Below are 27,249 nucleotides of genomic sequence, written 5' to 3'. Positions count from 1 at the left end.
ACATGAGGATGAACTAGATCCCTGTTTCATACCCTTTGTTACCCAGGGTCTTGTTTCCTTGACAGGGGATCCAAAGGATGGCCGACAAGTCAAAATACTGAGGGACACAGGCGGTTCCCAGACAATCATTCGGGAGGGTATTCTGTCTTTACCCGTCATGTCATCTTGTCAGTCCAAAGTGGTTGTCCAAGGTATTGGAATGACTTTTGTATCTGCACCACTGCATAATATCCACCTTAACTCGACTCTTGTGAGTGGTTTTTGCAGGGTTGCTGTCCTTCCCGCCTTGCCCATAAGGGGAATTGATCTCATTCTGGGGAATGACTTGGCTGGTGGAAAGGTATTACCTGTGCCTGAGGTGTTGGACAGACCTGACACAAGCGTGGACTTTGAACCAATGCCTAACGTTTTCCCTGCTTGTGTGGTCACGCGGGCCCAGTCAAAGAAATACAGTCTTGATTTGTCTGACTCTTTTCTTGCTGCAGAGCAGACTCAAGCTGCTGGATCAGAGACTGAACTTAACAAGTCTGAAAATGCATCTCCTCTTCCAGGTCCAGATATGATGAAGTTACCTGCTTCCAGAGAGGAATTCATTGCTGCTCAAAAACAGGACATGACTCTGTTGAAATGTCATTCTTCTGTTCTTACCCAGGAGGAAGCCCAGGGAAAGAAGGTGGCATATGTGTTTGATGATGGTCTTCTGTTGCGACGCTGGGCTGGTGAAATCTTGGAGGACTGGAGTACTATTTATCAGGTGGTTGTGCCAATGAGGTACCGCATGCAGGTGCTAGCATTAGCACATGATCATCCACTGTCGGGGCATTTGGGTATAAATAAAACTTATAACAATGTTCTCAAACACTTCTTTTGGCCAGGTCTCAAGTCTGATGTTTCACTTTATTGTCGTACTTGCCATGTTTGCCAAGTTGCAGGCAAGCCAAACCAGATTATACCTCCTGCTCCGTTGTGCCCAATTCCAGTCATGGGTGAACCATTTGGAAGAGTGATTGTGGATTGTGTGGGGCCTTTGCCAAAGTCAAGAAGTGGAAACCAATTCATCTTGACAATGATGTGTGCTTCCACCAGGTTTCCTGAGGCCGTGCCCCTGCGGAGGATCACAGCTCCCATGGTTACCAAAGCTTTGGTAAAGTTTTTTTCAATATTTGGTCTTCCCCAGGTTGTCCAAACTGATCAGGGCACAAACTTTATGTCTAGAACCTTTGCCCAGGCACTAAAACAGCTGGGTGTGGAGCATGTAACTTCAAGCTCTTACCACCCTGAAAGCCAAGGCGCCCTTGAAAGGTTTCACCAGACATTAAAAGCAATGCTGAGAAAATACTGTATGGATACAGAGAGGGACTGGGATGAAGGTATCCCCTTTCTGTTGTTTGCCGTGCGTGGAACAGTGCAAGACACTTTAGGTTGTAGTCCTGCTGGACTTGTGTTTGGACATGAGGTTAGGGGACCTTTAAATGTCCTTAAAGACAAGCTAATCTCACCCTCTCACTCTGTAAAAAGTATTCCAGAGTATGTTTCAAAGATGAGAGAGCGACTTCAGGCAGCTTGTGCTCTTGCGCAAAATGTCTTGGCTTCAAAGCAGGTCAAAATGAAACAACATTATGACCGGAAAGCAGTCACTCGTGAATTTCACCCTGGTGATAAGGTTTTGATCTTGCTACCCATCCCTGGCTCTTCTTTGGAAACTAAGTTCTCTGGACCATATGTGGTAGAAAAGAAACTTGGTGAAACGAACTACATTATTCAAACCCCAGATCGTCGCCGTAAGACCAGGTTTTGTCATGTCAATATGATGAAACTATATCATTCAAGGGGACTGACCAAGCAACCCACAGTCAGGTTGAAGCCATTTCCCCTGCAACATGTGTTTCAAAGTTGGATGAGGAGGATATGGTAATGCGTAAAGATCCACCACAAGTTGCAAGGCTTAGTAATGGTGAAATACTGGCAAACCTGCCGGACTATCTGGCACATTTATCAGATGACCAAGTGGAGGACATTACAAAACTCATATCAGACTTCCAATGTCTGTTTGGGGATGTTCCTACCAAGACTAATGTGGTGTCTCATGACATTGTTCTTGCCAATCCTGCACCTATAAAGCAGAGGGCATACCGTGTCAATCCCACAAAGAGGGAGGTTATGAAAAAGGAGGTAGAGTACCTTGTTAAAAATGGACTTGCCATTCAGAGTTGCAGCCCATGGAGTTCTCCGTGTCTATTAGACATGAAGTCTGATGGAAGTCCAAGGTTCTGCACAGACTTTCGTAAGGTGAATGCTGTAACAGTCCTTGATGCACACCCGTTGCCTCTCATTGAAGACTGTATTGATGAAATTGGACCAGCAAAATTTGTCACTAAACTTGACATGCTGAAAGGGTATTGGCAAGTACCTCTAACAAAACAGGCCTCTGACGTCTCAGCTTTTGTCACACCAGACTGTTTTCTCCAGTACACAGTGATGCCTTTTGGGCTATGTAATGCTCCGGCTACGTTTCAAAGGCTTGTGAATAAAGTACTGGGAGATGTGCCAAACTGCAGAGTATATCTAGACGACATAGTTGTATACTCAAATGACTGGCCTAACCATCTGGCAGCTTTGATTGAGGTCTTCAAACGTCTTTCAACTGCCTCACTAACACTCAACCTTTCAAAGTGTGAGTTTGGTAAAGGTACCATTCTCTATCTTGGCCAACAAGTTGGTGGAGGAAAAGTGTGTCCTGTGGATGCAAAAGTTAAAGTCATTTCTGACTTTCCGGTTCCTTCAAGCAGAAGGGAGCTCCGTCGATTCCTGGGGATGGCAGGATTCTACCGTCGCTTTTGTAAAAACTTTTCCACCGTAGCTGCTCCTTTAACAACTTTGACCAGCCCTTCTAAACCTTTTACTTGGTCTGATGAATGTCAGTATGCTTTTGAACAGCTAAAAGGATTGCTCTCGTGTTCTCCTGTTCTTTCCGCCCCAAATTTCAGTTTGCCATTTAAGCTGGACATAGATGCCAGTGCTGTTGGGGCAGGAGCTGTCCTTCTGCAGGATGATAAAGATGGCATAGAGCATCCTGTGAGCTACTTCTCAAGGAAGTTTAATCTTCATCAAAGTAGATATTCTACCATTGAGAAGGAAGCGCTTGCACTACTCTTGGCGTTACAGCATTTTGAAGCTTACCTTGGCTTGAGTGTGGAACCCATCACTGTCTTCACAGACCATAACCCACTTGTCTTTCTTTCCAGGATGTACAATCAGAATCAAAGACTTATGCGGTGGGCTTTGATCATTCAGGAGTACAACCTCAAGATCTGCCATAAAAAGGGGTCAGAGAATGTGTTAGCAGATGCTTTGTCACGTGCATTTTGAGCTTGCATTTTTTTTTATCTTGAGCATTCCAAACATTTTTGTTTGGACTTATAAGGGTGGGGGTGTTACATGCCTGTCAGGCTGTTTGTTTCTCTTTCCCCTCCCCCCTCTTTTGTTTGTCTCTTCACAGGTAGTAAGGAAAGCTGGTGTCAATCTCCCCTGATTGATCCTTGTCAACCAAGGCCCAATCAGCATCCAGGGAGGCCTTATATAAGCATCCCAGCCGGAGATCTCTCGCGGGAACTGACTTTACCTGACGCATGTCTTGTTGCTCTTGGTGTGAAGGTTTGTGGTGGGAGTTAGAGGGCGAGGTAAGTTTGGGGTACCCTGTACATGTCATCACGTAGGTGTTTTTCTGTTAGAAACATTAGGTAAGTAGGTGGGTGCCACCCATGTAAAGTTTTGGTGGAAACTTTTGTTAGATTAGGTAGGCAGGGTTTTTGTTTTCTATTTCTTTTCTTTAGCATAGACGGTAGTTAGGCCCTGTTTTGTTTTATTATTTTCTTTGATTTGGCACCACCTAACCGTCCCTTTCTCCCCCACAGTTTGTACAAGCCTTCTGGGATTTTTATCAATAAATCCCTCTTTTTTAAAACATTCACCTGGACTCTGTCAAGTTTTTGTGGTTGTCGGGTTACTCCCCTCCTCCTCACAAAAGGGGGGGGCCGTAACACAATTTTACATTGTCCAATAGCTGTGAATCAACAATGGAGTTCTTGTAGTACTATGAAAAAAATCAGCATTGTATCAGAAGTGTTTTTAGCTTAGACACCATATTGCCCTGGATACATTTGTATGAGACTGCTGAGAAAAGACCCGCACTTAAACAGAAAAATAACAGCTGCTGTGTGCTACATTTGAAACTCCCTCTGTAAACCCCAGATAAGGTGAAAATGTGATATTAGAATGTGGACCATGGATATCTATACGCAGACAGTCTGGCTGTGAGATGATGTAAGGTTCTGCAACTTGCCAATATGGAAAGCACTCAAAGATGGCAATCCATTAAACAATGGAATGAGCAGGATATTTTGGAGAGGCCAATATTCCCCAGAGAAGCCATGATATTAAATATTGAAGCCTGTAATGAGTTTAACGGAGAACCACGGAGGAGCCCTGGGCTACCAGCAGTGCTATAAAATACCAGATTGATCCCATTCATGGATACAAGGAAATATTAAGCATTGACTGCTTAAAAGAACATCACCTTTTCATGGGAACAATGAATATACAATGTCTGTAAAATTGTAAGGAAGAAAAATAAAGTCATCAATTATAGCAATTTTTTTTTGTTGTGATTTTATCATGGTAACCTTATTTATTAGACTGCTGGCAGGACGTCAACTAGAGTGGTTGTTTAAAAACTGCTGAAAAACTGTTCATTCAGAGCGGAGACTTTAAATGTTTGCATATTTGCGCTATCAAGGTTTCACCCTAAATGTTGATCTGTCTGTACAAGATATAATAAACTTGTGGCGACGGGGGGAAACATTTTTAATGGACGAGTAATTTATTCTGAACTACTTTAATCTGAGTCACACAGTGACAGGTACACTTGTACCATTTTATTGTGTTGTATTTACAAGTAAGAGTGAACAATATTTTCCAAAAGAAAAAATATCATGTAGTTTGGAAATGTATTCAGGTATTTTCTTTTTATTATTAGGTAGGCCTGGGTAACATGAACATAAAAGTTTATCTTAAGATTTTATCAAATATATTGCAATGATGATAAAAGTCACCACAAAATGCTTACAAAATGTCTAACTGTGTTTTTGGCTATAAATCTATCACAGCATACAGCTTGAGCCTTACAAACACAAATGTCCCTCTAAAAATAAACCTGCTCGTTATCAAACAGTCCACTTCACTACACCAATTAGTACATCTGCACTGCTTAACTGTAGACTTTTAAACTGAAACGTAGCATGTGCTTCTGGTCACATGGAAGAAGGAAAAATTAAAAGCAACAATTTCCAACCATAATTTTGGTTTTCAGGGTTTACAGTCATTGTTAGAGTTGATTGTTATGATCAGTGAAGAACTAATTATTATAATGATAATTTTCTTTGCGGATATATTGCAGCACATAAAGCCCAACTTCAAAAGTTCAAGAATAAAGTCAAATTAAAAAGCCTTTTGTCATCCTGGTTATTTAAATTTTGTTTTTCATCATCTACTTTACAACATAGCCTACACAGCTTACACTTTAGAGCTCATAAAGATTTTTTTTAATTGCAGCTACAGCACACATCTTCAAAATAATCTTTTTTTTTTGTTTGTTTTTTTTACATAAGAATAGAACTGATACTGGTGTGCCACAGCAGCGTGGTTATTAAACCCAGATACAGTGTGATAAAACACCTGTCACATATTTCCGTTCTGGAGATTAAAATAAAGCAATGTCCTTGGAAATTGTCTATATCTTCATCTGTTCTATTTGCTGCAAACTGCTGCTGCATGCCTGAACCGTACAGGAATTAACAGCATGACACTGAAAGATGTTGCCCTGACTATGCAACATGCCTTTCATGACAGCCTCATCTGTCATACCTAGCTATATGCTGGACATTCCCTACTACTTTTTTCTTTTTTGTTTCCCTTGACCCAAGGTTGAGAGCATATGGCTTCCTGACAGCAGAGGTTGGAACCAAAAACAGAACACATCATGGTTCACATAAAATGTGTATCAAAGTTCTTTGTTCAAGCAGTGATTAGGTGAGCATGTGGTGTTGCTAACTCTTTTAATTAACTTTTTATTCCCAAGCAGACATACTCGCAGTAAGACGTAAAGATAAAATACATAAGAAAAATAGACTATATTTCTGCACAATCATATGCAACAATAGAGCTTAAATTCTCTTTTGTTGCCAGTAACATGGTCAGGTTTCAATTGTGTAAATTCCCTAGATACTAATTTATCTGCAGGCTACAAAATGTCCTTTTATTTCAGCTGTTCCCATAGGAAACAATATATGATGTCTCTAGAAATCAAATGCATAAAAAGCTTCCACTATTCTTTAAGGAGCACTACTCATCAGAGCGGCGCATCACTAAGAAATGAGCATGCCATCTGTTAGAGGAAGGACACCTTCTCCAAGTGTCACCTTTATTGGCTGAGATGTCTTGTTTTGAAATATTTATTGGCTCCATGTTTCTACAGTGAATTACATATTGTGCATTTAACATGGAATAATAGTGTGCAATGTTTGGCTGTGGACTGATTTGTTCAATGTGGCACATATCCCCAAGCAGATTAAAACACCCACAACCTCCGAGTCTGTTTATATTGAATTCAACTGGAAGCTGGAAGAATACACATCATGAATATCAATTATTGCCAAAGTGGAGCTGTGAAAATTAGCAGACAGTCCTATTGTGGAGGTTAATGGAAACTCAGAAGGTGTTACACTGTGGGGTGAATACCAGTGCTAAGCCTCTGTCATTGAGTTTCAATAACAAATGGAAAAGCGTGTGTGTCCTCATGACTGGTTGGTAACATGCTTAAGTCAAAGCATTTATTAAAGGAAAATATGATAAACATGTAAAATAGTTTTCTCAAAAACTTAAATTATTTGCTGTGATAAGTCTTCACTATATACATAAATAAACAATCTATAATATGAATTGCTTTGTTAGCAAGAAACTATTAGAATATGGCTGTAAAATTTAAATGGGAACACACACACACTATGCTTAGTAAAGCTGCAGTTCAATCTAAATATGGATTGATTTGTCGCATTTTTGCACTGCTTGATGTGGTCTATGATGAATTTGTTTAATATGATTAGAAATTAGGTCAGTAGTCACAGTAGAAAGCTTGCAATTTTGCCTTACTTAAAATATAATTACTTCTGGTTTCCTTCCGAGTTTCCAATAAACACAGAAAAGGAAATGTTACAATTTTTCTGAGAATACGCTAAATCACAGCATATAAGATGCAGAATTTTATTTACTCATGTCAATTCCATAAATATGTATCAATCAATAACTGAATATATACATCTGTAAGTAAGCAAGTTAAGTACGCAAGTTTAATTTATAAACCCCCTCAGGACTGTGGGCCCCTGAAGCAATACTTTGCCTGAAAAACAGACGGAGGGTGTGGTGGGGTCAGGTGAGAAGGAATGCCCAGTCAACATCTACATTTCAAAATAAATATAAAATACTCCTGTTTACTGTTAAACAAACAATCAACAACACCCAGCTGTGTAGTAAAAGTGCATCTTCCTGTCAATCAAACAGCTTCTGTGCACTGCTAAATTTACAACTAACCTTCAGACAGCTGCAGCTTAGTGAGCAATAAAACCACAACAGGAACAAATCGCTCCAGTGTTTTAATCTCTAGAGGTGAAACTCTCCCCTTCAGAAGCTGCTGTGCAAGACGGAGCAGTAAACACGATGCATGCGAGTCCCCTGGTGGTGTCTTCACCACCAGACCACTGGAGGCACAAAGGAGGGAAGCTTTAGCTCTCCTGTTTTAGCCTGTCATAGAATTTGGCAAACTTCTAACTCCTGTTTAAAAGAAGACTAATGATTCCATCTGTCAATGTGCCTATCGTCATTTGTCATATTGTCAACATCACTCAAACAAACCATATTGGCCAAAAAGTAAAGGTAATGTTTTTTTTAACATATCAGCAACAGAAAAACTCATCAGTCAACTCATATTGCAGATAAGCATCAAAGGAGGAGCTTTCCTGTGAGACCGGAGGAAAGGTGTTTGACGTAATCACCCTACATAAATTACAACCTGTCAAAGTGATCGGGGATTTACTGCTGGCAGCATAAAAATGCAAGAAAAAAAAACATACAGTGCTGGAGATCACGTGATCTATAAACAGCTTATGTTGCCTTATAACTAGTTATAAAAATAAAGCTTATATGGGAAATATTTATCTTAGATGTAAAAACAATACAGCAATAACACTGTAGGTTACTGTAGGTTTAGTTTTTATACATTTCAATAAAATATTTTCACAGGAATGTTGCCATGTTGCTCATGCTGCAATGCATTCTGGGTAAATTATGTGTAATGGTCCAACTGCCTGGCTCCTCCAGCCAAAACAGTGATGAGTAACATTATTAAGCCTTTTTCATTTGAACCAGAGCGTTGAAATCGATCGGAACGTAGAAATCAGAAGAGGTGATGAGGAGGAGGAGCAAACAGAGGAAGAGGACAGAGATGGCTGTAGGAGCTGGTGTTTTCTGCTGCTCCATTAGCATTGTGTTCTAGCTCCATTAGCATTTCCAGTAGTAATGGCTCCATTAGCGCTGCTTGTCTTTGACGTTTCTCTCAGGCGTCTGTAGTGCTGTCTCCGGTTCGGCATCAGCTGTGCTGAGAGGGGTGGTGGTAACAGCGACATCGGACTTTACCACCGATGTCGACATCACCGGTCAATTGGTGATGTCCGCACCGCAGGCCGTATAGCTCCTGCTAGCATCTCAAAGAGCGTCCAGCTCTGCCTGTCTCAGCATTAGCACGGCATTTATTTTTAGCTTGTTAAGGTAACAATCACCTGTTAGAGACTTCTTAGTTCTGCTGGTATAAATGGCTCAGTGTTGTGGAGAAATGTCTAGGGTCCAGATTAGCTCCTTCGTTGTGCTCCACTCCGGCTCTCGAACTTTCTTTCATGTGGGAAACTATCCAGATTCGTCTCAATTTTATTATTATTATTATTTTATCACAGCCGATAGTGACACAGTGTGACATTATCTAAAATGACACCAGTCAAACGCAATATGATAAACAACTACTTAGGTAAAATTAGCCTTCCTGTGTTTCTCTTTAGACTCCAGTGAAGAATGGACCTAATGACGTCATCAACCCATCGGTGAAAAAATGGCGACCTCCATGGGTGAAAAATCTAGCAAAAGATGCACATTTCTGAAGTAATTTTGAGTGGGGTATCACAAACAGCAGTTTTTTAGGCAATAGGATGGAAAATTGCAACATATTTAGGCAAACATGTTCAACAAGTCGTGGACCCTTTTAATGCATTGAAAAAATACGACATTCCTGGCATTTAAACAATATAGTGCTATTGAATACAAAGTCACCATTGATTTCTGAATCTGATCTGTTAACTTGGGATATAAACTGTCTTATATGAAATAGACCACAAATCAGTGCACCACTCTTTACTAATGACACTAACGTGTCATTAGTAAAGAGAATTAATTTCCTAAGCAGTCTTAGTTCAGTTCTGTATTGTTGTTTACATGTTATCAATACTTCCTGACTTTCTCAGTATATAGTCCGCCCCTCCTGTTTCTGTCCCAGTTCCTGCCTGTTTTCTTTGAGTTATCATTTAGTTTGGTCATCCTGTATTGTGGAGTTCTTGAGTTTAAATTACTAAATTAAGTTTGAATCTCCTTGATTCACTGCAAGCATCTTTTCCAGGCCCAGTTAGTTTCGTTTGATGGTTTTATGGTTATTTTTGGAGTCTTCCCAGGAAATACACACACAGTTATATTATTTTTAGTGTCATAAAAGTGTGTTGCTTTCCTTCGCTGGTTGTCTGCAGTAGGGTCTTCGCCAATAATGCTGTCCTGAACTTATATTCCTAGAAATGTTATCCAATGTTGAATTTTGCGCAATTTCCAATTTCACAGAACAAATATTAGCCTGGTCACCACCATCATGTCTATATCTGATTGGCACACTAATTTTAATTAACAAGGACAAAGGATGATTACCTTCTCTAGTTATCTTGATTTAACTATTCTCATAAGAAGCAAACATAAATGGCAAACAAAATTGAGTCCACAACAAGTGTGGTTACACCGTTACAGAGAGAAAACGCATAATTATATCTGAATCAACATTAACTTAGAGCAAAATGAACTTTTTAGACATAAAGATTCTGGATATTGTGGGGAAATTAACTTTGAGGTGCATAATAAAAAATATTCATTAAAAACAAAACTGCTTCCAGGTAAAGTCTATAAACTGGTGTTATAGTTATGCTATCAGTAAGCAATGACAAGCCTTGTGTACCAGACAGAAGCAGGTAATGACAAAACTAGATTGATATCTTTTAATAAAAACCTGTTGTCTTTCAGGGAAAATGAACAAAATAGGAAAAGAAATGAAGGAACAGCCCATCTACCAGAAAAACATACTACATAAAACAGTAAATAAAAGCTATAGTGTGGAGTTTAGATCTATAACCCAAACTGGACCTGAAATCCAGAACTTTATTGGACCAAAATGATCTGCTTGATGGTCGTGTAGAGTCGGACTCAGGACTCTTTGACCTCTTTGACCTCTTTGACCTCTTTTTAACAAGCCTACAATACTTAGAGCTAAGGGGAAATTAAGCGAGGACGCTAGGGAGGCAAAATAACTTATAGTTTAAATAGGTTAATTCTTCAAAAGAAGAAGTAAGGAAAGTGAGACGTTCATTAGACACCGCAACAAATACCCATGTGTCACCGACCTGATGTCTTGTACTCCTATCAATCACACATCCCAGAAGGTTTGCATTTGACACATCCTGCAGTTTCAGCAAGTGACAAGATTCACAGAAAATGGAAAGTAAACCAGAACATTTTAACAGAAGTTAGCTTTGATACATGATGTTAAAAAGACATCTCCTGTGGTGAAGAGGCAGAAAAAAAGCACAAAAGCTGCCTTACTGTCTACATCTCAGCATAGCTCCAACAGAGAGTGCCTCTGGGTGCATAAACAGTTCACCTCCAGCATTTGCCAAAATAACTTTGTATTGAATTTCACCCTCGGCAATTGCATAAGAAAAATACAAACATGCCAAAGACAACCCCACCATCTAATCACCAGAGCTTGTTAATTAGCATTTACTAAGCACATTTCCTTGCTGTAAACATTGAGCTTGCTCCCTGTTTCCTTCTTGCAAACGTTTTTCTACTATTACCAGTGACAGGTTAGATGGGAACATTAAAACCGCCAGTTATTTTCTTCTGTATTTAAAAGTCAGTCAGGGAGAATGTGTGGGAAGGTTCACAATGAAGGAAAGTCATGCTCACAGGGAGCTCACTGCCCATAAAAAAATATTCTGCCACTTAAGCCTTAGAATTAGGAGATAAATCAGGATGGAGACACTCTGCGACTGTCAGGAGTTGAAGGAAACTATCTGATTCCGAGATAATCTTTGGTTTTATCCTCTGCAAGAACTTAGATGTATGATAGAGCAAATATTGTGCAGGCCATTTCATTCAGCTCTATTGCTCATAATAAAAAATAACTTGCCATTCCTGCAGCGACTAGCAACTGAGGTCAATACAGTAAAGTTATGCTACAAATAAAAAGCCTCTTCATAAAAGTACCTCCTACACTAAAGCACAAAGAGCAACACTTGCAAAGTCTCGCTTTGCCTAGAGCTTTGCGGCTTTCATCTCTTTTAAACCAAAACATCAACGCAGATCGAATCTGGGCAGAGGATGAGGATCAGGAGATCATTCCAAACACTCCAACATGAGCTAAAATTAAACATTTAAACAGTTTCTGTGTGCAGCTTTTGGCTAAACAAAGTTAGAAACAAAATGACAAACATGCATTAATGTGTTAATGAACTTTGGATTTCTGAACATATAATGATGAACAAAATTAGATGTTCTATTAAAAAGATATATGTTTGGCAATGAAATGATAATGGTATGCCCTTTGTAGAACCCCGTAAGAATGGATAGAACAAATCAATATAGGAAAGAAAACATGATGATGCAGCTGGCAAGGACAGATGTCTGAGAGCTGCAGGGATTGAGAAAAGTTTGGAGGATGAGTCAAAGAAACAATTAGCAGCCAGAGAGTAGAAAATTAAAATACAGCACATGCTAAAGTAAACAGAATCCTTAAAATAACGGTTCGTAATCACAAACTTCATGACCGGACATGAAAGGAAAGAAACCACAGAAAACGTGACATGGTAGAAAATGGCCTTCATAAACATTTACACTGACATGAGCTGTTTCTTTTTGTTCATGTCGCTTATAGCTTCTGATGATTTACACACTGTTAGTTGTTAATTCAGACCGTTAGTAAATATTTGATCATCAGCCTTCATTGCATACTGTTGCTGCATAAACCATGTTGGCCCAAAGGGAGACCAAGAGGTGAAGCTTCTGTGCATCAATGCCTGTGCTGTAAGAAGGTGATTGGATCACCAGAGATTAAGCAATCAACTGCTTCCTTTCTGGTAAAAACATCAACTTAAATAAAACCATAATTCTGATTAAATACTCTTATTGTTTTCTATTATAACGCAAGCAATGCGGTAAAGGGTTAAAGAGGAACAAATATTTCAATCTGTATTTATCCGTCAGAGTCCAGATTTAGCAAACACACCGTGCCCTGCATTCTAGCCACAGGCAATGATTAAATGCAATGTGTCTTTTTGACCTCCTGCATGTCCTGCTGCTCCCACTGAAGGCTGTGGTTATTATAATCTCTAATATAAACAAAGGAAACTGGTAAGAAATGGCCACCAGACAACTAGTATAGCATACCAGTGCGTGCCTCAGAGCAAGTCTCAAGGACTCCATCAATAATTACTGCTCTTATTCTCAAAACTGAGATTTGTCTGGCTTCAATATGCTGCAGGCAAGATTCTGAAAGGAGCAAATAATCGCCTAGATAACCACAGGAACAATATCCAACTATTCTCGAACAAATGTTACACTTTGTAATTTGTCTTTGATGTGGTACACAACACCAGCATTTCAGACTGTGATGGCAGAGCTCCATACAGAACCAAACGCATTGCTTTCTTTATGTTGTGCAAATATTGAATACATGCCTTTCTTCTAGGAGTTAATACATGATCAAAACAAGACACGTTTTCTATCTCGTATTGATTTAGCTTCTTCTTGCAATCAATAAAATGTTAGAATTTGCTTAAAGACAAAAAAAAAAACTCCAGACAAAATCTAAAATATGTTCAATATTCTTACAGTGCTCCGCAGATTGTGCATGAGTTTTAGGTCAGGTGATTTTTCTGTCCTATCAAACAATGACAATTGTCATTAGTTATCCGTACACTTGAGTCTGAGTGGAAAACCTTCTGCTGGAAATTGAAAAACAACCTGGATTCTGTACCTTTCCTCTCTTCAATCAGACTCTGAGACCTTGAGTTAGAAATAAAATATATTTTTTCAACCTTTTCCATCTCACTTTTCCTTTCACTCAACTTTCCATTTATATAAATGTATAGAGCACAGTGTAAAGAGCAAACTTGTTTAGCAATGGCCTTTTGTGGCCTGCCTTCCATGCAGAGGCTTTTAGTGACTGACAGCTGGACAACTGTCAAGTTAGCAGACCTAAAATAACTGTGTGGGTCATATGGTGGCATTCTTAAAAAAATGCATGTTTTATCTATTGGTCTTACCTGATATGCTCATCTATTGAATTTTGTTTTTTTAAAGTAATTGCTGATTGTAACAAGTCAGATTTTTTGTATTTTTTTAATAAAAAATGTATGATTTGATTATATTCTAATAAATTCAGAAGAACTTGACTGAAACACATTTTTCATATTCTGAAATGTTTAAGCATGACTGCTTGCAACTAAAACACATATTTGCCTAAGAAATCCATCACAGCCTCAGAGGAGTTAACTTGTTGCCGTCATTGTGGGAAGTGCATGCAGATGAAACAAACTTTGCAGGTGTTGCTGTGGTCTCTTAACTGGCTTCCTCTTGATGTAAATTCTGCACAATAAGTAAAGATTTACCTTTTGCAGTAAATTTGCATCTCAGAATGACTTCATTATTTTTCTCCCTGTAGCTGTGTTTTCCTCCTCTCTTTCCTTTCCGGGGAGCAAGGCAGTGTTGCTTACTGCATCTTACTGACATTTCACAGCAGCAAGCTCTCTGCATGACGCGTGTTAGGGAGCATACAACTGTCTGAATGTGTGGAGAGACAGAAATTAGAACCCTGCATGAGGCATTGCAGACCCTTTAGAATTGAATGAAGGATTATGCTACTTTTTTTGAGGTGTGCACAGATCATAAAAAGAGCAAGGCGTCCAAATGACTGATAAAAAATGCAATATAACTGAAAAACTATAATAAATCATAGAAAACAGAAATGCCAAAAAATAAATAAATGCAGTTTGAAGTTGCTTTTAATCTGAACCACATTCCCTACATTAGCCAAGTGTTAAATATAGACTCATGAAGTGCAGCAAAAAGTATCCTTAAACAACAATTCCTACATTTGTATTAGATTTTTGATTTAGTCTGACACAAAACAGTAAGACAACAGAATAATAATTGGCTTTATTTAGAATGTATCTGTGCATAAACAGCAAATTTATTGACTACAACAAGCATAGAAAGACTTTTTGATCATTTTGAAAACAGATTTCCAAAACGTGCAACTATATTACAGTAGAAGGAGGGGAGATTATAGAGTTGGAAATATTTGTGGCAATGAAGCAAAATGCAGGCAAGCAGGTCATCACAGTCGTGGGTTTTGACTCACGTCTCCTGCAGGCTTGTATGCGATGTACTGAGGTTGAGACTCCCCCACCCCAGAATTTCTCTCATTATGCCATCATAATTCAGCTTCACTTCACTATTCTGACCCTGGCCTGGATTTAGTATCAGTTAATTTCATTACAACTGACAGAAGGGGGTGTTCACATGGGTTACATGGTAAACCACTGGCTCTACTGTCGTTATTGTACATTAATCACTCAAAGGTGGAGGCTTTGCCTGAGTACACCAGCTTTCTAAAGACCTCAAAGGTTGAAGGATCATTTGGTTCAAGCATTTTTGTATCAGGCCTATGAGATCATCTCACTTGTCGTTTGCCCTTTCAATTTACAAAATATCCTATCAGGTCCATGGAAACCAAGCTAAACCAATTTAAAAAGCCAACAGTGACATTTTCAATTTGTTATTGCATTATGTAATGGATATTGATGACGAATTCAAAGTTGTACATCTTTACAATTAATTTTGAAAGTAGTGGCAATAACTTGTTTCTGTGTCTTATTTGTATTGTTTAATGTAAACTACCATGTTAAAATTCAATGTTGTCTGTAGTTTTCTAATAAAGGCTATTGTATATGATGTGCAACATTATGAAGATGGGGAAAAAAGGTATTCTATTGATGTCATGAGGACACCAGTGTCCTTATTCGAAGTGTTTTTGGGCTAACAGTTAAAGGGTTCAAGTTTGTTTAACTCCCACGAGAAAGCTAAACTCCATCACTAGCAAAAAATTTTTTGAAAGATTCCAGCAAAGTGGGCGGAGACAGTCAAGTGTAAGGATGCATTTTTACTAGTGCTGTCAATCAATTTAGATAATGATCATATGAAGTAAGAGCTGTGATGCCGCTGAGCACACCAGTCTGACTCTCCTCGTTCATCTTCTCGCTCACATTTGTGAATCTGCCTTGTTGAATGGAGTACAACACCGTGTAACGCACTGCTTTGAACTAAGTCACCATCTACAAGAGGCACTTAGGTCAACTTAGGTAAGACAATTAATATATATTATGCTATATCAAAGCATTAAACTTTCCAGATTAATCCCATACTTTAACGCTTCAACGTTAACAGCCCTAACGTAAAAAATAATAATAATTTAACATCTTCAGAAGTAAAAGAAATGAAACCGAATAACTGAGTGTGCTTCAGCAGAAACTTAATGTTTTTCTCTCTCTGCATGTGTGGAATTGGAGGTGACTCTCATTATAGCACTTAATTACAATTGGGAGAAAGCCAGGGCCTTCATGCTGCATGGGTAATGGGAGGAACCACGCTGCCAGCATCGCCGAGCTGCCCCAGAGAGTCTGATGACTCTTATCACAGAGTTCTTTCCAGCCTTCTGACCTTTCAACGGTTCCCAGAGCCATCCATTACCGCTTCTCCTCTTCCAAGGAAACACACCACAAGAAACCAGTGTGTGTTCTTTCCTTTACAACAGGTTAAAGCTTCAACTGATTTCCGCTACTAGATCCTGCCAAACTGATAAACAATTCTTAGCAATTGTTTCGATAGAGAAGTGATGAGAATTGCCATCAAATTCTCCTACAGTTTTGCAGAGTGTTTCTAAAGGCTTATGCAACATTTAAATTAATTCTTAACATCACCTTTAGGTGCACTGCTTGCTCATCACCATACAGACAAGGGAGGGCAGTTTAACAACCATCTGTTAGGAATGCCATAACAAGGAATCCTTCCCGACAGAAAAAAACAAAACTAAAATTTAAAAAAAGAGGTGCTTTGATCTGAAATAAACCTTAGGAAACAGATAAATGCTAATTGTTTTAAATATGTAGGTGTAGTTTTAGTGTTGTAGCAGCTGAAACTTCTGTGTAAAATTTGCTTATAACCAAGTTCATAGTCAGTTTCTTCTGCTGTTGTGGGGTTTTGCACATATTCAAGCTGAAAAGTTAATCCTGGAATAAAACTTTTTTTTCTAAGGTAAACCAAATATTAAAAGAACTTTTTAACCTAATATCAACAAATATGCGGACATTTTATAAATTTTCAAAGTGTAAGTTTGAATTATCATTGTTTTAAGTTTGTTCCATGCTTAAACATTGCTGTCGTAACTTTGCTTCACTCACAATCCTGGGTTTGTTTGTGGTAGCATTTTGTTGCAATTTACATCTATGCAAATGTTCTAGTTAAAGCTAAGACTTCTGGACCATTAGATGAATATGATATCTTCTGCTTAAATGGCTGTATGATGTCACTGATTGCATCACTGGGTTCAAAACAATGGAGGGTTTTCGGTTTTGTATTGTTTTTTCACTTTAAAATAAGCTTTTGAATGGTCTTTTATCAATGTTTTATTTTGCAGACCATTTAGTTATATAGATGAGTTAATTCATAATCTTATTCCTGTTTCTTTGTTTAGATTTTGTTGTTTGAGTTATGTCACTGATTTATGAGCACAAATATAACCTGACCGAGTTTTAATTTTAATACAAATATTGGGATTAAAAATGTTAACACAGTATGAAAAAACAAATCATGACTTTTGCTGTTGGTATATAAAAAGAAGATGTTGTAGAGCATGGCTCACCAGCTCCAGTCCTCGAGGGCTACCGTCCTGCAACGTTTAGATGCGTCTCTGCTCAAACACACCTGGATCAAATAAACTGCTCATTTCCAGCCTATTGCAGAGAAGAATGAATGCTGGTGAGGAAATTCAGACATTTTGGAGCAGAGGTGAATCTAAAAGTTGCAGGATGGTAGCCCTTGAGGACTGGAGTTGGTGACCCCTGTTGTAGAGTTTTAGCCACAGCAGACTCTGAACATGTCCCTATAGTTTAGGAAGTTTCAGTCATGATAAACACCTATTGGGGAAAAAAACTTGAATGCTGTAATCATACATAACTGTTGTAAAGCAACAAAAAATATCCAGCTCTTAAAATATAAAAAATAAAAAAAAACAACTCTGCTATTACGAAACAATTTCAGACAACCCTATAATCAACTATGGTTTGGAGCAGAATGTAAATTAGGTTTTTACAAATTTGAGCATAAAGAATGCATCTTCCTGGCTCAGTACAAACCCAGAGGGTTGCAAATGTGATATTTTCTGTTATTTGCAGTTTTCCAATTCCTTGTAAATAATCTGTTGTTTCTATTCTACTGAGTTGTACATATTTCTTATACTGAATATGCTGTATTTCATATGGTATTATTGTACTTTTACTACATTTTTTTCTTATCCTGTAAATTTACCTGACTACAGTCTCTTAACTGTGTGAATCTGGATGCTTCCATGTGCATGTCAATTTTTAACCATACTTAACAATGGACAGCCTCTCACATAAGTGGACATCTCATTATTGCATTTGCACATTGCCTTTAGGCCTCCGGCATCACATTTACTCAAGAGCATTGAGATTTTGATTATTAGCTAAACCAAAGTTTTGTAGCATGTGCGCCACAACGGCAACCATGCCTAATGCAAATGTGTGCCTACAGCTTTAAAACAACTGCTGTTTAATATATTGCAGCAATCCTGCAATACTCTGCCTACCCTGATGAAAATCAACTCGCATCAGGATGCTGGATGCTTAAAACTGAAAGCAAAATTGATGGCATGTCATGGTTTCACATAAATTTAGCTAATAATTAACTGATCTCTTGGCAATCATTGAGAACTAAAATTTCAGTATTAGATGCTCAGTTGATCCTTAAACATAGGCAAACTAACAAGACAGTGACAGGATGGTAGCAGTATTGCACCTCCAACCTGATGTGGCTAAACATAATAAATTCCATGTTTGATGCCAATACATGTGCACTATTCAAACTAGGTGCTTATCAAAAACGACACACTTACTCCAAGGACTTGACGTTTATTGTTTGTTTATTGTTTCTGACTTGGAAAGCAACCCTTTTTCCAGATGTAAACATGCACTGTAAGATTGGAAACAGCATCTTAAGGTAAATAGGTCAAATGGCAGGCATTCCTTCTTAGAAATCCTTAATATTGTTGGAGCTGGTAATTGGTTATTTTACTCTTAGTAAGGCCCACAAATCCTAAAATCCTTTTAAACTACCTTCTTTGGTTATGAGAAAATTAATATCTTCCCTAGACTCCTTTATGTCATGCAATGTTGACCTAATCTATGTGATTTCGCTTTATGTGCTTGAAATAAGAAATTTTTACTTATATAAAATAAGTTCTAGACTTGAAGTTTGATTGGTAAATATTGATATTCTAGATTCTAGCACATATTTACTCATAATAAGTAATATTTTCTTAATATTAAGCTTTTATGTCTTACTGAGATAATTAAGTACAAAAACACTTAAAATAAGAAAAATATTCTAACATAAATCTCTCTTGGTGAGAAAAATTATCTTGTCAGAAAGAAAACAAGAAAAATCTCCTTAATTTAAGATATTTAATCTTACTAAGATTTCAGTTTTTGCAGTGCAGTAATTAGACAATTGGCAATTTGGACTAAACTGCCATTATTTATCAAGTAAGGAGTGAAGCATAGCTGGTCATCGTTGCACATTAGTAAGAACTGCCCTCATGTCACAAGCTCTGAGGTGTTAAAATTATTAATGAACACATCTCATACTTTACAGATACTCACAGCTGCTCCTCTGTAACTCTTCACACGGTGCCTCATATAATTTTAAACCAGGTCGTGTATTAAAGCTGCTGCTCCTCAAGAGGACAGAGTATGGAAAAGGGTTAGCTGCGAGTAATCAGGATGAAACGGATGATATTCTCCAATCCATTTATTTTTCATCTGATAATGTAAATACAATGTGATTTGTTTTAGTCAGAAAAATGTCAGAGTGATGACATGCTGCATGAAGCACTGTAAAGGCAAATGTTTGAGCAGAAGAAATGGAACACTATCTTTGCTCAAATGCTGATAACTTAGAAAATGGACTCCTGGTCATTGTGAACTGCACCAAATGCAATCAAAGAACCGTTCTGTAGCAAAGAAACTGGGAGAAAGAAGGCTGGGAAGAATCACACACCTGGTTTATAGAAATGTGTCTGGAAGGTATTTATTGTGTGTGCAATCACCGAGTCCTCCCCCATTACCTGAAGACTTTAAAAGTCCGCTTCCATTTTTCTTTAGACCAAATCGGCAAATTCTCCAAACATTGTTTACAGTTTGAGTGGGAAATCAGATTCAGCAGTATTCTACTGTACCTCTGACATGATGAATTTTGCATATGATGGTGCGGATTATGGACTAAAATACCAATCTGCCGTCTTTAAATATTCAATACATGCAGGAACGTTCAACTTTGAGGGATTAATTTTACTGCCATTGTAAAAGTGTTTGACAGAGGCTTTGTTTTTATACAGGTAGCCTCTCTCAACATAATGCCCATATGGTACGGTAGCCAGTTTCCTTTTCAGCTTGCTGTGAGAAAATGGACGTCCTGCTGTTAGTCAGTGGCATCGATCCTGCCTTAGTGCAGCAGCAGGAGGTTCTTACCATAACCACGGGTGAACCATTTAGTCATTACTGTAAATTAAACAGCAATTCATCACATGGTAGCTCAGTAATTTCATAATCCAAAACAGAGAACAGTTTTTAAACATATATACATGTTCTCCATTTGGTCACGTCAAAGTGTCTTTAGTGATAGCTTACATGCTCAGAACAAAAATGTCTTTTTGTTGCTTCATTTGTTGTGCAAATCAATGTCAGATAAGTGTCTGAGACAGAGAGAGATTTGTTTGATTCAGCGTGGCATGAGTCAAACTGAGAATCAAATTGACACTTGTGAATTTGCAGGGAGGCACGTGAGCACGATTTGTGTGTGGATGTGTGTTTCGAGGTAGGTCACTTGTTGGTCATAAGAACAGACTCATGGTCAGAGATTTACTGCATCTGACAGCCTGTGCCTAACATGATAATGTGTTCAATGCCCCCAAACCACGAAGCATATGATTTTTACATTTAAATTGAAAAATCTGCAGCTTTTGCTCTGCTTTAAGTCAGGTAAAATAAAAATAAAAAAAAGATTTACAAGCAATATTTCGTTATAAAGACATTGTTTTTAATGCATAAAATAAATAAGAAGTGGGAACCAAAACTTAACAGAAGCTTTATGGTTTCTTTCTCTTATGATATCTGTTTAATCAGTAATTAAAATCAAGTGTGCTTATGTAATTTGCAGGCAAGCTCTGGCATGGCTCCTGGGCACGTTTACTGTGTCATCACAACAAATGCCATTGAAAAGCAAAAGACAAGAAAAAAAGGCATTGCTCATGAATATTTCAGGAAGCCCTCCAGTCAGTCAGAAACAACTGGCACCCTTTCTCCCCAATTCATCAAAAATAATTTTCCGGGTTTGGCCTCTTCAAGTCATCAAACACATTCTTAACCTTCCAGTCTGTGGTGGTTTTAAGCATCAAAGCGCACAAAGCAGTGTGTTATTTTAACAGCTTTGCTTTGTTGTCCTTGAATGTAAAAGCTTCAAACCAATATCTCTCCACCTTTATCCGAAAAATATCAATTGTTTCTCATTAGTCGAGAGTCAAGGCCTTTCGTACGAAGCAAAGCGTAGAACAAAGAGCGGGTTTTACCAGATTAATTCTGATTGTACCTTTGACCAAAAAAAATTTTTTAATTGATACAAGTTTCTTATTTACAATATCATGTAAATATCTGTTCATCCAGGGTGTTTTAGTCACAAATATGGGAGGATGGTTAAGAATAAAAGTCTATTTTAGCCTTATGGAACGTTTTCAGACTTTGTAGACGGTGTTTTATCAGAGTTTGTACTTTGGTTGAGGATTATTGTCATCACTGCTGTCTGTGACAGGAATCAGGAAACTTGACAACTTAAGCTACATATTAAACATGTCACCAAGCAGAATAATTGTCACTTCAGATGTAAAATTGCCAAAGACTTACAAACAAAATCCATTTGAACTCCACCAAGTGAGCAATGTTTATTGCATGAACACTCACTGTTGTTTACGTACTTGTGTGGCTGACGTTTTCTTTGCGGGGGGTGGCAGAAGGTTTCATTTCACTACCACTGTGAAGGCTCCTTAAAGCACAACATATAAATGAATTATTTTCTTAGATATGCAACTTTAAATACATACTCTACAAACTGGAGATATTCCCGAGATTCTTACCATGACCTTAATTAAAACCCAGTTCATTGTAAACCTTTACTATTAGTACCATCATCAATAAACACCGAGAAATATTCATAGTAGACTCTTAAATAATGTGACTATAGAAAAGTAAATATTTCTCTATTTTCTCAGAAAACACTAATGTAAACCCACAAACAAGGATGTTGTTAATTAAACCTTCACATTAGTGGTTGAAAACTTACACAATTACAGCAAAATTCGGTCTCCATCAGTCTTTGAGATAAACAAATGGAAGCCTAGCCAAACAGCTGCCCTTCTGACTTCAGTTAGTAATGAAATCATTAAACTCTGTTTCTTCCAAGTCAAGCAAATTTTTCAATCAATATTTTGGAAGAACACAACTTTCATAAGACAAAGATGAAATCTTATCACTACAGTGTTCACCCGGCTATTGGGGATCAGTATTTGCCGACTCACATATTCCCAGATTTTTCTGTGGAACAAACTCCAAATTATTTTTGGATTTGCTTCATAGAGCACATCTAAATTATTTGGAAGAAAATGCGGATTTAAAAGCTTAAATAACTATGCACAATGTCACTTGACATGCTGTTGACTGGCATTCACTAAGCAGCCAATCCCAGAGTACCATTCATTTTCTTTGACTGGCTGTATCCCCCAAGAGCAGAGGGTAAGGAAGACTGGGGATGTCATTTTTCTTCTAATATGGCTAACTTTGTGTAAATAAATGCATCTCAAAGTATACTTGATGTTTGAACCATTATAATAAGCACTTAAAAGAGTATTTAGAGGGAACCACAAGTATTTAGCTGATTTTAATTAGCTGTGATCCCTAAGCCTCGTGAATACTGGTTGACAAAAAAAATCAAAGGCCGAATAATATTGCAAGTTGGAAAATACTTTTTTTATACCACTGAATAAAGTTACCAATACTCTGGGTCTAACAGGTCTAACGTGTTTACTCTCTGCCTCAATACAATTTGACCAGACCAAATATCGGGAAGGAAAACAATTAATCAGGTTGAAAATAAATATGACATAGTTAACCAAAAAAATGTATCCACATTAACCAGTTCCAACAGTCATGTTATGCAAATACTTCCACAGTGATTTCAATATTTTCTGTCTCAAGGGGAATCTGTTGTCAGTTATCACATAACCTAAACAAGAGTGGTAGTGCCTTGGTCAGCAACAGGTTCACAATGCAAGGCTGTTTTGTTTTAATGGATATGATAAATAATAAAAGAGTCGTTTTAAAATCCACTGCTATCCGATCAACAGGAGATGTTCCGACTAGTGCCGATTTCTGACTTCATCTTTCAAACGTGAACAATAATTACAAAAAGCATTTTTTGGGGGAAAAAAAGTTTAACTTAAGGAGAGAAATTAACAAGAAAAGTAAAATAAATAAAAACCTGCACTTCCTTTTCTTCAAAGTTTCCCCTAATTTATTCCAAACACCAACTTAGCCAACATAGTGTATGTTTTCATACGGATTCATTTCCTGTAGCATGTTGCAGAGTTTAAAAGACAACAATTTCCTAATTGCACCCAATTATTTTCTGATTCCTCTGAGGGCACGTTAATCTCACGTCTACAAAGCAGAATTAATTAGATATCAAACACTAATATTTCAAATGCTGCTGCAGTAAACGTAACTGGGTCGTACTAGTGCGTCAAAACGCTCCTGATTCTGCACACTGTGGTATCATTTCTCTGAGCTTTCTACACCCACTGCACGCATTGAGCCACAACACGCATGATATTAATATTTAAGAAGAATACTGTGTGAAGTAGGTTGTTTCATAAATTATACAACATGACCTCAAATAATTCATTCGCAATTACAGAAAAGCGCTAAATGCTCCGCAAAATTGCGGTAAAAAGTTAAAACCTCTTACCTTTTAAAAAGAGTGGATCTCTGATTGGACGCTCTTCCCCTCTGTTGTGACCAAGACGAGCGCAGTGAAGGGCTGTGCCTTCTTTATTCTGCAGGAACTGAATAGTTTAGTTATTTCAGCCGTGTTGGTTTAAAGAAATACGCATTTAAAAAAAGCAGATAAGAGCAGCAGCAGAGAAATGAGGCGCAGTTAGTTTGCAGATGTCGTCCGATCCTCATCTGATGCCCAACTCTCTATTTTCCTTTCTTTTAAAGCGCACATGCTGTCACTGTCATGTGACCGCCCCCCCGCCGTCCAATGCGCTTCCTCCTACGCTACTCCATCCTCACTCTGCAACATGCTGCACCTTACTGTGCAGCTCAACGTAGCTGGAGAAAAAAAAAAAAACAGCACTCCTCATGCATACTTTCTAAATAAATAATTATTCACAGCTGTGAATGCATTGCAAATGAAAGCAGCTGGGTAACATTTTGAAGCAGTTAAAAGGCATATTTTCCATTTCGAATGCATGCACTCACATTTAGACGTGAAAAGTCTTTATTGGAAGCAGTGTTTCTACTTTATTAATCCAAAGCAGAAATTAAATATAATCATCACTTTTCTGGCAGCTGGGGGTTTTTAATGTTAGCTAATCAAAAACTGTGATCTGCCCTTTTACTTGAAATCTAAAATCTGTTGAAATCCGAGTTAGTCATAATAACGCTCTTAAGGCTATACTTTGTCTGAGAAACATCTGCTGTTGAACTGAGAGAATCCCTGGTGACTCATTGTGTCATAAACACAGTAAACTATGAGAAAGCTCTCTCCACAGTCTTCATAGCTTCCATGTCAAAAACATGACTTTTAGGTTAATTGGTGTCTCTGAATTGCCTCCATTGTGTGCTGCCATTGCTAGTGGAGGGATGAATTTTACTTGTTTTGGGTCTTTTGAAAATAAAATCTTCAGGGGTTTTTTCTTTGTTATGTGCAATAATGATGACAAAAACGTCTCGAATGATAAAACTAGCTGGATTAAGTCCTGACTTTTTGGGTGAAGCAACTCAGCTGCAGCAGGAGGAGGAAACCTTTTCTCTCCCACCAATCTCAAAAGTTCCAGTAATCACCGAAACTGAGCGAAGGCATTATAAAAACAAAATCACAAGCAAACCCAGTTAATAGTGCTTATATTGTAAGTAAAATATGTAATTCTCATAGTAGGGTTTGTAGCTGTGTTTGTTGCAGGGCTTTTCAACCGATATCTGGGGCAGTTCTTTGTGACCAAAGAACTACGTCTGTGATTTAGGCATTAAAATTCAGATCAGCACGTCTGTTTGATGTAACCCACCTGCCTTCCAGCCACCATCTGCTTTCAAAGCCTCGTCCATCTTTCCTGTCATTCTTTTTGTCTTGTGTTGACAATATTTTCAACTCAGGTGCTGCCAGTGTCGGAGAATAGATGTCTCGGGTTGTGTGAAGCGGCAATAATCCAGCCAGAGAAATAACACTGTGCTTTGTCTAAACCACCAAATTATTTTGATGCAGTTTATTTTTCGGCAGGCGTCGGATGAAGTGTTTTGAAAGTTGCTGAGCTGGTTCTAAAGTTCTTGGATTGCCTCACAAACTCCGTTTGATTTCAAGTGTTCTCCTAGAATGAAACTCTGAGGACACCCTGCATGCAAATCATTTCTAAGCTTTAACTTTGAAAACAATGGAAAAACCAGTCTAATAAAGACTTGTCTTTTCTGTACTTCAATGATAACTGGATAATGATCTCACAGAAATTTACTTTAAACTATCTATAAGGTTCAGTTTGTATCTTTTTCGTTTTGCTTTAAGCCCTCCAGATTTCACCCGTGTTCAATTTTGAAAGCAATTCAGGCTCCCACAGCCTTTGCAGACCCTCTGTGAGCAACAACGTATTCAGTCCACAACAAACCCACGTTCTGCTCCCCAGCAGAATAATGATGATATTCCTGGTCATCTTGAGTATTTCATATATAAGACCTTCTTTAAGGCTATACATACAAGAGGTTGCAGACACATGTATTACTAAGGAAATTACTGTAGATAAAAATATTTATTTTCACTTGGTATTTTTCTTTGCTTCTGCAGAAAATCCGACAGCCGTCCCACTGCAATTTTCTGGCTGAAGAATGATTTTCCTAGCATTAGAGCTAACATGATGAAATATTAAAATGAAACTGAAAATATTAACACTGATTCTGAAATAAATGTAGTGAAAAATTTTGCATTGACAGTGAAACAAAAAAATTTTTTTTGTGATAAAAGATTCATTTTAAATTCTACGTATATAAGATTGAAGATTGAATCTCTCTATTTTTCCTTCTTGCATTCAGACATGGAACCAAACCAGGTTTGTTTGAAATGATGTCACACTTTATTGCATGTCCTGCTTGAATTGGTTCACAACACTGTAAGCATTAATCACATCATCTAAATGATGTCACTTTTTTCTGTCTCATTTCATTAAATAAACTGGTGAATCCAGCATCATTGTATTAGGTCAGTCACTCCTGGTGCTTTCTACATTGTGAGGATAATCTCCATACTGAAGACATTTATTACACAAAAGCATGTTTCTTTCCTAATGAAGTGGGAAAATATGTCTACGGAAATAAAAAGTAGCAGCTTGGTATGCTGCAGGGAGTGCCTCGCTGATGAGCTATTTATTATGCATGTTAAAACCGTACCTCTTACTCTTGCTCGATTTTTCTTTGATTTTGTTAGTGAGCTATCTACTGTTGTGCCAGCAGTGCAGAACAGAGAGGATCTGAGTTCGTACAGTGAATTTAAAGCACTTATTCAAAGAGACAATGTCCTTTCATTAACCTCAGAAAAAATACTTTTGGTGTAAAATGTACCAAAAAAGATCCTCCGTTGAACTTAATTTAACTCGGATCACTTCATGGTAATTTTACTTGAGATGAAAGGATTAAAAAAAAAATTATTGCGAAACGGAATTGAAACAGGCCTTTCTTCTGGGGGAAGTGAATATTCCTAGGAAATTTAGCTTGGTGAAATTCACCAAAAACAATCTTCTGTCGTGTTTTCTTTTATTTAGGATATCAATATTTCATTACATGCAATGAGATTTATAGATTTAAAATGTGTTTTTCAGATTGAAATAGATGCTAGCAGGAAAACAAGTTCAAAAATGTCTTAAATAAATAAATAGACCTTCTCTAAATTTTTGCTGCATTTCGTTGCAGAAATGTCCAAATTCCAATCTCAGATGTCATAGTCAGTTGGGTGAAAAATTAATATGATTTCCATTTTAAATAACTCTAAATCAGTGAGTCTTAACCGACTTACCGAACCCAGGGGTTCGGTGAGTCGGTCTCAGGGGTTTGGCGGAGCCTCTGCCGCGGAGGTAAAGACACACTTGTGAAAAGTCGTGATGACGCCCAGCTT

The 27,249-nt window shown here is 37.9% G+C and overlaps 1 protein-coding gene across 5 annotated transcripts in view; it reads right to left on the bottom strand.

The window, feature by feature from the left end:
- The window catches only part of rap1gapb (RAP1 GTPase activating protein b), a 106,827-nt gene extending 82,635 nt beyond the window's left edge, over positions 1-24,192 (bottom strand). Inside the window, exons 1-2 of one of the 5 annotated variants that reach the window (XM_081606894.1) lie at positions 23,839-24,192; positions 21,794-21,861 (exon numbers count right to left, since the gene is read on the bottom strand). The gene's annotated coding sequence lies outside the window, so the exon portion shown is untranslated. The remainder of the gene's footprint in view (positions 1-21,793; positions 21,862-23,838) is intronic. The other 4 variants (XM_081606900.1, XM_081606898.1, XM_081606899.1 and 1 more) reach the window with 4 other exon arrangements.
- Between the last annotated feature and the right edge of the window lie 3,057 nt (positions 24,193-27,249).

This window comes from Poecilia reticulata, chromosome 5, assembly GCF_904066995.2.
Source record: "Poecilia reticulata chromosome 5, P_reticulata-male-v2, whole genome shotgun sequence".
Classification (NCBI taxonomy): domain Eukaryota; kingdom Metazoa; phylum Chordata; class Actinopteri; order Cyprinodontiformes; family Poeciliidae; genus Poecilia; species Poecilia reticulata.
This window is presented reverse-complemented; position numbering and strand designations above follow the sequence as displayed.